The sequence below is a fragment of the Scyliorhinus torazame genome, chromosome 12 (genome assembly GCF_047496885.1).
Source record: "Scyliorhinus torazame isolate Kashiwa2021f chromosome 12, sScyTor2.1, whole genome shotgun sequence".
Taxonomy (NCBI): domain Eukaryota; kingdom Metazoa; phylum Chordata; class Chondrichthyes; order Carcharhiniformes; family Scyliorhinidae; genus Scyliorhinus; species Scyliorhinus torazame.
In genome coordinates, this window is record NC_092718.1 from 123,130,578 (window position 1) to 123,144,456 (window position 13,879).

Genomic DNA, 13,879 nt, shown 5'->3' on the forward strand with positions numbered 1-13,879 from the left:
AACTTTAGATAAAAATTAAGCCTCATACTCCCTCGGTCACCAAACTCTCACTATAGCACTCAAAAAGCACCAAATTCAGCACTCAGTGAAAACCACGCAGACGTGCGGAGAACGTGCAAACACCACACGGTCAGTGACCCATGGCGGGCATACTAAGCCTGATCCTCAGCGCCGCAGTCCCAGTGCTAATCATTGCGTTACATGCCGGCCGGGGGGTGGGGAGGTGTCGGGTGCAACGCGGGGTGGTGGAGCATGATGGCATGATGTGCGGGGCTGGTTTGGTGGAATGTGGGGCTTATGGCTGGTGTGCGGGGCTGGTGGGACGGCGGGTGGCGACTTAAGTGCGGAGGTCGTGAGGCGTGGAAACCTGCCATTAGTCTTAATTGGGGTGTGCAGCAGGATGGCTGCCTTGCAGGCCATAGACCGGTACCACAGTGGTCACCCGATACTAGGGTGCTTCCACTGGTCACCGCCACCATCTCCGCGCTGCCACCACCGGGCCTTGCGAGATCCCCCCTCCGCATGGCAGTCACCCCTTCCAGTGGCAGATCCGGCAGTCCGCGGTCGCGCCTCTGTGTGTCGTACCTCCTCTCTCGTTCTTATCGCCCATGGCACCGACAACCCGATTTTTGAATCCGCAAATGAAAATTCACATTGGAATCTCGTCCCGGCAGAGGCAGATCATCTCGGACGCCCGGGGAATACCCAGTCAGGACCCCTAATCATATGCGGATTTGTCATGCAGAGTAGAACTAATTTCCGTTTATGTCGAGGCACCGGAGCATGTCATTCTGGCGTGCAGCTGGCACCAGCCATCATTCTGGACTCACAAGCAACTTTCTGCCTCAGCAGGGGCAGCATGGTGGCGCAGTGGCAGCACTGCAGTCTCACGGCGCTGAGGTCCCAGGTTCGATCCCGGCTCTGGGGTCCCGTCCGCGTATACTTTGCACATTCTCCCCGTGTTTGCGTGGGTTTCGCCCCCGCAAGCCAAGATGTGCAGGACAGGTGGATTGGCCATGCTAAATTGCCCCTTAATTGGAAAAAAATAAAATAAAATAAAAAAATAAAACTTTCTGCTTCAGCGCCGTTCCCGATTTCGTCGTCGTCCGAGGAGCATCGCGTACCTTTCCAAGGGCTGGTTAAAAAATGTGGAAAATACATTCAGAGCCGAGCAACATCAATACTTGAACTCGTAAAGAGGCATCAAAAATGGCAATCGAAGAGGCATTGGCCAAATAAAACAACTACAGTCGTCTTCTCGGCTGCCAACACATTATAGCACTTCCTCACTGCTCCGAATCATAGAACATAGCACAGTTCAGGCCCTTCCGCCCACGATGTTGTGCCGACCGTTTATCCTAATCTCAGATGAACCTAATCGACAACCATTCAACTGACCATGTGCCTGTCTAAGAGTCGCTTAAATGTCCCTAATGACTCTGACAACACCACCCCTGCTGGCAGTACATTCCACACCCAACACTCTGTGCGTAAATAACCTATCTCTGACATCTCCCCTATACCTTCCTCCAATCACCTTAAAGTTATGTCCCCGCGTGACAGCGATTTCCACCCTGGGTAAAACTCTCTGGCTACCCACTCTCTCCATGCCTCTAATCACCTGTACACCACTATCAAGTCACATCTCTGCCTGCTTCGCTCCAGTAAGAAAATCCCTAGCTCCTTCAACCTCTCTTCATAAGACATGCTCTCCAGTCCCGGCAGCACCCTGCTATATCTCCCCTGTACCCTCTCCAAAGCATGAACATCCTTCTTATAATGAGGCGACCAGAACTGGACACAATATTCCGAGTGTGGTCTTACCCAAGATTTATAAAGCTGCAGCAAAATCTCACGGCTCTTAAACTCAATGCGCCTGTTAATGAAAGCCAACGCAGCATACGGCTTCTTAAAAACCCTATCAACCTGAGTGGCAACCTTGAGGAATCTATGTCCGCGGATCCCAAGATTCCTCTGTTCCTCCACACTTCCAATAATCCTGCCTTGAACCCTGTATTCGGTATTCAAATTCCACTTTCCAAAATGAATCACTTCACATTTATCAAGGTTGAACTTCAGCTGCCACTTTTCAGCCCAGCTCTGCATCCTGGCAATGTCCCGCTATAACCTGCAACAACCCTCAGCACAATATACAACTCCCCCAACCTCCGTCTTCATCGGCAAACGTACTAACCCACCCGTCCACTTCCTCATTCAAGTCATTTTAAAAAACTACAAAGACCTGCGGTCCAAGAACAGATACTTGCCTGAAACCACTGGTCACGGACCTCCAGGCGGAATACTTTCTATCCACTACCACTCGCTGTCTTCTTTCGATCAGCTAATTCTATATCCAGACAGCCAAATGTCCCTGTATCCCATGTCTCAGAACTTTCTGAATGAGCATACGACGGGAAACCTTATTAAATGCCTTACAGAAATCCGGAAACACCACACCCCCTGACCGACCTTCACCAATCTGTCGCGTCACATCCTCAAAGAATTCAATGAGGATTGTGAGGCACGATCTGCCCCTCACAACGCCATGCTGACGATCTTAAACCAAAGTATGTTTTTCCAAATGATCATAAATTCTATCTCTCAGAATCCTTTCCAATATTTTGCTCACCACAGACGTAAGACTGATGATTCTCTAATTCTCAGGCATTTCCCTAATCCCTTTCTTGTGTGAGGTGATTCATTTTGGAAGTACTGGGCTAATGGTAAGGTTCTTGGCAGTGTGGATGAGCAGAGAGATCTCGGTGTCCATGCACAAAATTGTCACCAAGGTTCATAGGGTTGTTAAGAAGGCGTACGGTGTGTTAGCTTTTATTGGTAGAGGGAATGAGTTTCGGAGCCATGAGGTCATGCTGCAGCTGTACAAAACTCTGGTGCGGCCGCATTTGGAGTATTGCGTGCATTTCTGGTCGCCACATCGTAGGAAAGATATGGAAGCATTGGAAAGGACGCACAGGAGATTTACCATAATGTTGCTGGTATGGCGGGAAAATCTTATGAGGAAAGGCTGAGGGACTTGAGGCTCTTTTCGTTTGAGAGCAGAAGGTTAAGAGATGCCTTAATTGAGGCATACAAGGTGATCAGAGGATTGGATAGGGTGGACAGTGGGAGCCTTTTTCCTCGGATGGTGATGTCTAGCACGAGGGGACACAGCTTTAAATTGAGGGGAGATAGATATAGGACAGACATCAGAGGTAGTTTCTTTACTCAGAGAGTAGTAAGCGCGTGGAATGCCCTGCCTGCAGCAGTAGTGGACTCGCCAACACTAAGGGCATTCAAATAGTAATTGGATAGACGTATGGACGATAAGGGAATAGTGTAGCTGGGCTTTAGAGTGGTTTCACAGGTTCGGCGCAACATCGAGGGCCGAAGGCCCTGTACTGCGCTGTAATGTTCGATGTTCTATGAACAGGAGAACAACATTCGCCTCCCTCCAATCATCTGATAGTACTCCAGTGGAGCGTGAGGACGCAAAGATCATTGCCAACGGCAATTACTCGCTTCCCGTAGTAGTATTGGGTATATCCCGTCAGGCCCAGGGGACTTATCTGTCCTGATGCTTTTCACAATTGCCAGCACACCCTCCTTCTTAATATCAACCTGTTCGAGTCTATTCACCTGGTTCAGACTGTTCTCATGAGCAACAATGTCCCTCTCTCCAGTGAATACAGAAGCAAAGTCTTCATTTAGGGCCTCCCCCATCTCCTCAGACTCGGGGCACAAGTTCCCTCCACTGTCCCTGATTGGCTCTACTCTCACTCTGATCATCCACTTATTTCTCACATAAGTGTAGAACGCCTTGGGGTTTTCCCTAATCCTTCCCGCCAGAGCTTTTTCATTCCCCCTTCTCGCTCTCCTCAGTCCATTTTTTTAGTTCCTTCATGGCTACTTTGGAACAATCTGGAGCTAAGTAAGATCCTCGCTTCCACAACATTACGTCCTTGTTCCTCTTGAATAGAAGCTCCCCTTCTCTTGTAATCCAAGGCTCCTTCGCATTACTATTCCTTCCTCGTCTTAGTGGGACAATACTATTCAGCACTCGCAGCAAGTGTTCCTTAAAGAATCCCAACATTACTGTTGTGCATTTTGGCAAGAATAATTGTTCTCACGTTATGCTGCTGATCTCCTGTCAAGTAGCAGTATAACTTCCACTCCGCCATTTAAATGCGTTCGCATACTGTGTTCCTATCCTTCTCCATGACTATGGTAAAGATGAAGGATCTGGGGTCCCTGTCACCGAAATGCTCTCCCACCGAAAACATCTGACACCTGGCCTGGTTCGTTGCCGAGCAACAAGTCCAATACGGCCTCCCCCGCTGTCAGCCTCTCTACATATTGAGTCAGGAATCCTTCCTGTACACACCTGAGAAAATCTGCTCCAACCAAACCATTTGCACTAAGGAGGTTCCAGTCCATAATTAGGGAAGTTGAAATCACCCATGACATCAAACCTGTTACTTGTTCACTTTTCCAAGATCTGCCGCCCAATGTGTTCCTCTATCTCTCTGCTGCTATTGGAGGGGTCAATTTACGTGACTGCTCCTTTCTTGTTTCTGACTTGCACCTATCGTGACTCAGTAGACAAACTCTCCTCTACTAACTCATTTTCTGCAGCTGTGGTCCACACCCTAATTAACAGTGGCACTCCCACTCCTCTTTTATCTCCCTCTCTATTCTTCTGAAAACATCTAAACCCCGGAACATCTAACAACCATTCCTGCCCCTGTGAAATCCATGGAACCATAATGGCCACAAGATCGTAGTTCCAAGTCCTGATATGCTCTAAGTTTATCTCCCTTATTTCTGAAACTCCTTGCATTGAAAGAGACACACTTTAACCCATTCCATTGAGTGAAACTTTGCAGTCTCCATTGTATATCCATCCTCACAGACTTGCTGCATACTATCTCTGCCTATTTAACAGCTACCCTATCCTCGGGTTCCTAGCTCTGGTTCCCATCCCCCCTGCCAGACTAGTTTAAACCCTCCCGAACAACTCTAGCAAACCTCCCACACAGGGTATTGGTGCCAATCCAGTTTAGGTGCAATCTGTTCGTTCATGTACAGGTCACACCTTCCCCAGAAGATATCCCAACGGATCCACATATCTGAAGCCTTCACTCCTGTACCAGCGCTGTAGCCACGTGTTCAGTTGCACTCGATCTGTGTTCTTTCCCCCACTTGCACGTGGAACGGGGGTAATCCTGAGATAACGACTCTGCTTGCCCTTCTCTTTAGCTTCAAAGCTAATTCCTAAAATCACTTTTTAGATCTTCATCCCCTTTCTTAGCTATTTCGTTGGTGCCTATGTGCAACACGACTTCTTGTTGCTCCCCCTCCCCCTAAAGAATCCTGCAGACTCGATCCGATGCATCCTTGGCTGTGGCACCCTGGAGGCAACATACCTTCCGGGAGTCTTGCTCGCGACCACATAATGTCCTATCCATTTACCTAACCATGGACTCTCCTATCACTAATGCTTTTCTATTCTCTCCCCTTCCCCTTTCAGCCACAGGGCCATACTCAGTGCCAGATACCTGGCCGCCAGGGCCTTCCCCAAGTAGGTCATCCCTCCCAACAGCAATCAAAACTGTATATTTGTTTTGGAGGGGAACGGCCACTAGGAATCCCTGCAATGTCTGCCCCGTAGTTTTCCTTCCCCTGACTGTAACCCAGCTATTCTTGTACCTTGGGTGAGGCTACCTCCCTGAAACTCTTCTCTATCAACCCCTCTCCCTTCCGCATGATCCGAATTCATCATGCTCCAGCTCCAGTTCCCCTCTGAGGAGCTGGAGTTGGCTGCACGTCCCGCAGGAATAGTCAGCGGGGACACCGGTGGTATCCCTCACCACCACACCCTACTGGAGGAGCATGCGACTGCCTGAGCCTCCATCCCCTCAGATCTGAATATGAGTTTGGCTGATGATGGATAACTGAGAGTTTGGCTCAAGGTGGATTGGAACTTTATGGGAAAACAAAATGTTAGATAAAGCTTTGTGTGCAGGATGTCAGGACAGGTTTTTGGTAGCAAGCTGTAATCACTTGTTTTTGTGCCAGACAAATTGCAGTAACGGCCTTGGGAATGGTTGCGCTAGCCTTAAAGATAATTATAATTGAGGGGGGCTGAATTATAATTGAGCTGAAAGCACAGATAGAATGCGAAGGGACTGCTCTCAGCAATGAACCAAAAATGTATAAAAACTGCTGTCAGATGTATGGGCTTTGGCTTACTGTTGTAACTCTCAGAGATACAATGGTTTTAGCACCGGCCGAGAAATAAACATATGTTAAAAGTAACTTGGTGTTCGATTGATCATTTCATCCGGACTGAAGGGAAACAAAAATTCACAAATACACAGGTGAGATTTAAAGAGGGAGAAAAAAAAGATTAAACATTCGTTCGGCACTTAAAAAATTTTTTTTATATATTCTGCAGCTACTCTCCCATGCGAACCCTCGAAAATTAATGATTTTACTCAAAAGAAGAATGAAGAAACAAAACAAAAACATAAAACAATTTTAAAATTAAAAAGAAGCCCCAAAAAATAACTCTCATCGTACAGAATGGGGCTGACCTGTGGACCAATTGAAACTCCACCCTCCGACTCTATTCCCAGTCATATGCACTCTCTGTAAACTCCGGGCTCCCTTCACGCTCTTTGAGGACATGAAATGAAAGTAACACTTTGCTCCCTCCTCACCTAACTCCCTCAGTCACCAAGCTCTCACTTTCGCACTCAAATGCACCCACATTCAGCTGTCATGTGCAATACCTCCCCATTTGGCATCTGCGTGGTGCTGTCCCATCAGATGCATAATGCGCTATAAAGACCAATAATCTATGCTTCAAGAACCTTGGCAGATGCCGAGCAATGTTACGTTCAGATTGACAATGTAGGACTGATCTGGATCTTCCTGGTCAAAAGGTCCATAAATATGGTAAAGTGCGGTACTTTGTAATTAAAGCGGACCAGAAACACTTACTCAGAGGACAAGGCAATGCCACTGAGAGCATGCAACTTGATCCAACGACTGGCACTATTGTTCGTGGTGTATGCGTTTGCCTTTGGAAATCGCTCAGTCCCGCATTTGCACACGCAAATGCTCTGATCTGACTCGAACTGTCGACATACTCCCGACCACGCCATTAATAGGCAAAGTCGTGTTGGCAACAACATTTTATGGACGATTTACCATCACTCTCTCACACATGCTTGTAATAATGCAAAAGGACCATCGGCAAAGTTGCGCCACATCCTCCTACATGCGGAACTGCGTGGAAATCAGCCTGAAGAACTGTGGGGTTTTACCACTTTGTGAGAGAATCTTAGCATTGAAGATGGCATTCTCCCATATCAATGCTGGGAGCCCATGTCGTCGTCCCCAGGCAAGGCAGTGAACGTACACTGCAGGAGGTGCTCATCCAGGGAGCCCAAAAGGAAGATGCTCGCCAGTAATGACATGTGGTGAACAGGACCCGAAGGTATCATCTGGAAATGGGTGAAGCTGTCTATGGCATGTCAAGAGCATTACACGCTCCTGCAATCATCCTCAATTCACCCCTGGCTGTGTCCACGCTGGCGCTGGGTGCGCCTTCACGCTGATATCGACTGAACTTCCTTACGATCAATAATTTAATTACTGGGTGACGGGCAGCACCATGGCGCAGTGGTTTAGCCCTGCTGCCTCACGGCGCTCAGTGCCAGATACCGGTTCTGGGTCACTGTCCGTGTGGAGTTCGCACATAGTCCCCGTGCCTGCGTGCCCCCCCCCCCCACCCAAAGATGTGCAGGGTAGGTAAATTGGCCACGCTAAATTGGCCCTTAATTGGAAAAAATGAATGGGGTACTCTAAATTTATTTTAAAAATTAAAATAAAATAAAAAACTGGGTGACGGCTGCTCAGATGCATGGGCGTTTTCCGGTTGACCTCCAACACTCCATAGCGGCTCTCGAAGGTTATGCAGATGATTGGAGTGAAACATATTCGGACCACCCCGTACAACCCGACTGCAAATGGGCAGGCTAAGCGGACAGAACAAATTTTAAGAGGTGCATATTAAAACAACCACAGGCTTAAATGAGACTGCATTCACGTCTTATCTCTTCAACTATCTGTCCACGCCGCATTTGCCCACCAGGGTGAAAGTGGCAGAATTAAAGATGGGCCGAATAATACAAACCTATCACTGCCAAACCTTTCCTAGTCTTGTTGGGAAGGAGGAGAAGAAAGAAGTTCGCGAGAAATTGTACAGTGACCACCGGGAGCAGAACGTAGGGTTCACGCGAAAGGCCACGCTGCACTTCCAGGGATTTGGACATGTGACCATTGGATACTGGTAACCCGAGCAGAGATGAATGGCCCCATCTCTCATATTGTCAAAACCATGAAGCTGACGGTACACAAAAATATATACCAGCTCCAAGGCAGGCAACCGACGCGCCAGAGTGAGCCACGGCTCGTGGCAAACTTACTAATCAGGCCAATTACATTTTCCTCCAAATCATTTATATATACTACGAACAGCAAAGGTCCCAGCACTGACCCCTGTGGAACACCACTAGTCACAGCCCTCCAATTAGAAACGCACCCTTACATTGCAACTCTCTGCCTTCTGTCACCATTCCAGTTCTGGAAATACCTTGCCAGCTCACCCCTGAACCCATGTGTCTTCATCTTTTGTACCAGTCTACCATGAGGGACCTTGTGAAAGGCCTTACTGAAGTCCATATTTCGTTGGCACAACGTCGACACAACGTTGTCTACCTCATACGCTGCAGGAAAGGATGTCCCGAAGCGTGGTACATTGGCGAGACCATGCAGACGCTGCGACAACGAATGAACGGACATCGTGCAACAATCACCAGGCAGGAATGTTCCCTTCCAGTCGGGGAACACTTCAGCAGTCAAGGGCATTCAGCCTCTGATCTCCGGGTAAGCGTTCTCCAAGGCGGCCTTCAGGACCCGCGACAACGCAGAATCGCCGAGCAGAAACTTATAGCCAAGTTCTGCACACATGAGTGCGGCCTCAACCGGGACCTGGGATTCATGTCACATTACATTCATCCCCCACCATCTGGCCTGCGAAATCCTACCAACTGTCCTGGCTTGAGACAATTCACACCTCTTTAACCTGGGGTTACCCCATCTCTGGATCTGTAAAGATTTAATCACCTGCTAATGCTCGCATTACTAGCATTGTTTGGCATCTTTGAATTTGTCTGTATATGTGTTTCTGGAACAGACCTCTTCATTCACCTGAGGAAGGAGCAGCGCTCCGAAAGCGAGTGACATCGAAACAAACCTGTTGGACTTTAACCTGGTGTTGTAAGACTTCGTACTGAAGTCCATATAGACAACGTTCACTTATTCTTGTCAAAATCTCCACAATAAATGCATGATCTGCGTCTAATATTCTGTAGTACTAGCATGCAGGTTGCTGTTAGACTTGCGGCTCTGACGGACTGTCGTAGTAACTTGAAAAATAAACAAATAAAGCACATGTCTTCACGTTACGTCCCCTACCCAACGTCTACGCCACAAATTCCAGTGGGTTGTTACTCAAAAATTTAAATTTAATTATTTGACATTGTTAATCATTATTAGCGATTCTATATGAAGTTATAGGTCCGTTTCAGGACATTGAAGTTTGTGCTAAGGGTACTTCACTGGTCTCGAAAGAAGCAAATGAGAACTTACGTATTTTACTGCTCAATCTGTAATATCTTACCTGTGTCTTCGAGTAGTTCTTCGATATCTTCAATATAAACAGAAACATTGCAGCGCATTAGCGACGAGTCTGAAAGAATACGAAGCATGCATTCAACTGTACATGTGATCACTGAAGATACGAATTGGCATGTGAGTAGATCAAATTTGTGTCATTGATTTCATTTCCAGCTGCATCTCACACATTTATGTGTCAAACTATGCCATTCAATGGAAAGGAACATTGGCTTGAATACCTAATTCTACTGCTGATGGGGTGGGGGAGGGGGCAGTTAGTAATGTGACGTGCGAATTAAAGTTTCCCACACACCCAATAATAATTGCGACTCTCACGTTTGAAAGGCTGCTTACATGCCCAGCCGTATTTTGGTTGATCAGATTTATTTGTGTTTTCTTACCCTCACATGCACGTTGACTTTCCCGATCTGTCAATATAATTCGTAAGAATCTAAGTAACAATGTTATTGCAGTTAAAATCTGTTTTCAGACACGAAACAATACAAATGTTAATATTTTGAATTAATTTTATTTAATCGTTCTTATTATTTCGACTGAGGACATCAGGTTTGTGGACGTGTGAATTAACAATGATACAACACGTACATTCTTGCTAAAATTGAAGCAGCTTACACGAAATACAAACATACAGTCCAATTACTGTATTGTCGAATCGATACACCAACACAAATACTTCAGTGTGTGGAAACGATCCCATGTATTTCATCAGGTCCGATCACTATGACAGCGTAATATTCCAATACTTTAGTCATGCACAATTATTTTCCCAGGAAAAGAAGATTGCACCCTGAATAATGCGAACAATCAAATGATCCGTCGTCTGGGGCTCTTGGAGGCAGACCTTTCCAGATTTCCACTGGATACATCAATTGTTGATGCGATTGAATTTCACCTAATATCAATTCGTGTTATTTGGATTTGTACTTCTTCGACAATAGATTATAAGTACCTTGTTATTTGTGTCATCCTCCAATTTACAATTCGATTCACATTTAATCTTCTGTTGACGACATGACGTAAAAAGTAATTTGATGGGATCTGAACCGATGATTTACGTTTTGCATCTCAATAAAATTCTTGTGATTGGACGTTAGAGCCAGTTAAACACAAGAGTAGAAATGCGACTTTTCTTCTCTCACCCTAATGACTTTAATGCTGCACCACTTCCTGAAGGAATCCTAACTACTTCAGTAAGATACGATTGTTGAAGGTGAATAAATAGGAAGGTCATAAACCTATTGAGATTAATATTAGCTCAAGTTATTTTCCTTGCCTTTATTCTTCAAATCTTTTTTCAGCTTTAAAATTTCTGCAGGGGTCACAGATATTATTATTAATAGTATCGGTAGTAGTAGTAGCATTATGATTAGCATCATCATCTGCGATATGACACGATGGCATTTTTTCTTCTTGCAATGGATAACGGATTTTCCGCACACGTGGTGCGGAGCTTGATTTTCCGCACACGTGGTGCAGTTCGAAGATTACAATTGCTGGTCTGCACTTTGCCTAACAAATTATTTCTGCCCCTTCGATACAAAGATAAAGTAAATTAGATTGAAATATTGATGGATCTTGACCGTGGATGAAATAATAACCTGTTTGCAATGAGTAATATGATAATTTATATGATATCGCAGATAAAACAAATCGTAATGGTTTGACGGGTGTTTTGTGCAGTCAGATAATTATGAAAATTTGGAGTGCATAATCTAACACGATCTTCCAGGCCCATCCAATCGTCATCTTGCCAATGAAATTTTAAATATTTTGAAGAACGGAATGGCACAAAGGGATGAGGGATCAAGTACCGGAGTAAGACCAAATTATTAGAATTATCAATGTTGCCATCAACGATTCTGGGCAGGTACGTGTTTTCTAGCTGCAACGATGACTTATTTGAATTGACTGTGTTCGTCTTATTCTGGAATGAAAAGTACACTCAAAGACACTATAGAGTTATCCACGCATCATACATCCGAAAATATTGAATCAAATTTGATTGCATATAGTTGGTTCCTGTCGTGAGCGTAAGCAAACGACGAACATATCACAGCTGCCCCGGATATTTCCTTGTTGTAAAAGTAAATCAGAGTAGACTGTGGAATGGTTTGTTCAATGGTAATTGATAGCATAATCCTGCTGCTGACTATGAGTTCATGCACCATTAAGAAAAAACTCGCAGTACACTCAGCGTCACGCTACATTGCCAGGGCCATCAACTTCGCAGTATCTCGTGCCTTCAGCCGTTTCTTGATGTCACGTGGAGTGAATTGTATAGGCTGAAGACTGACAGATATGATGCTGGGGATCTCCGGATAGACGAATCGGCACTTTTGGCTGAATATTTTTGCAATGCCTCAGCCTTTTCTTTGGCACTTACGTGCTGGACCCCTGCTTCTTTGAAGAAGGGGATAGTTGTGGAGGCTCCTCCTCCAGTGAGTTGTTTAATTGTCCAACTGCAATCACGGCTGGATGTGGCAGGGCTGGACAGCGTAGATCTGATGCGATTGTTGTGGACTCGCATAGCTCTGTGCATTGTTTGCTTCTTATGTTGTTTGGCACACAAGCAGTCCTGTGTTGCAGCTTCAGCAGGTCGCCACCACATTTTTCGACATGCCTGATGGTACCCCTGGCATGCTCTCCTGCACCCTTCATCGAACCGGTGCTGATTGCCTGGATTGGTGGTAATGGGAGAGTGGGGTTACGCTGGTGCATGATGTTGCAGATTGTGATTAAATATACATTTGATACTACTGAGGGCCCACAGCGCCTCATGAATGCCGATATTTGAGTTGATAGACCTGGGCGACGCCTATCCCATTCAGCACGGTTGGCGTGCCACACAACACGATGGGGCATATTCTCAATGTCAAGACGGGAATTTGTCTCCACAAGGACTGTGCGGTGATCACTTCTACCGATACTGTCATGGACAGATGCATCTGTGGCATGCAGATTTCTGAAGATGAGGTCAAGTACGTTTTCCCCTCTTGTTGGTTCCCTCATCACCTTCTGCAGTCCCAGTCAAGCTGCAAAGTCCGTTAGGAGCCGACCAGCTCGGCCTGTGGTTGTACCACCGAGCCACTCTTTGTGGTGGACATTGAAGACCCCCACCCAGAGAATATTTTCCGCTCTTTGCACCTCCGTGCTTCGGATAAATAATGGAGGAATACTGATTAATTGGCAGATGGTGGCTGATACTTGGTTCGTAGTTTCCTCGGCTTTCTTTAACTAGAAGTCATGAGATTTCCTGGGAGCCAGTGTCGATGTTGAGGACTCCCAGAGTAATTTCCTTACGACTGTGAACCACCTCGACTGGGTCGGTCCTACCGGTGAGACAGAACATACCCAGGAGTTGTGATAGTGGTGCCTGAGACATTGTCTGTGAGGTATGATTCTGTGAGTTTGACCATGTCAGACCGTTGTTAACTTGACTGAGAGGCGGCACTCCCAAATTTGGAACAAGCTCCCAAATGTTGGTAAGAAGGATTTTGCATGGGCGGTAGGGCTGGTTTGCTCATGTTGTCTTACCTGTCTGGTGGAATTCCGGTGGTCCATCCGATTTCACTCCATTTTGTGTTTTCGTAGCGGTTAAAAACAACTGAGTGACTTGTTAGGCCATTTAAGAGAGAATTTATGAGTTAACCACATTGCTGTCGGTCTGGAGACGCATGCAGGCCAGACCAGGTAAGGATGGAAGATTGCCTTCCCCAAGGACATTCGTAATCCAGATGTTTTTTTTACAAAAATCGGCAATGATTTCATCGTCATCATTGGATATTTAACTCCAGATATTTTATTGAGTTTGAATTGCACCACCTGCCGTGGGTCCCAAGATCATTATCCTAGATGACGAGTCCAGCGACAATTGCACTAGTGTCCTTGTCCGATGATGGTCGACAATTAAAACACTCACTGGAGGAGGAGGCTCAACAAATACCCCCATCCTCAATGATGGAGGATTCCAGCACCTATGTGCAAAAGACAAGGCTGAGACATTCGCCACAATCTTCAGCCAGAAGTGCGAAGTGGATGATCCATCGCGGTCTCCTCCAGAGTTCCCCAGCATCACAGATGTCAGTTTTCACCCAATACGGTTCCCTCCACGTCA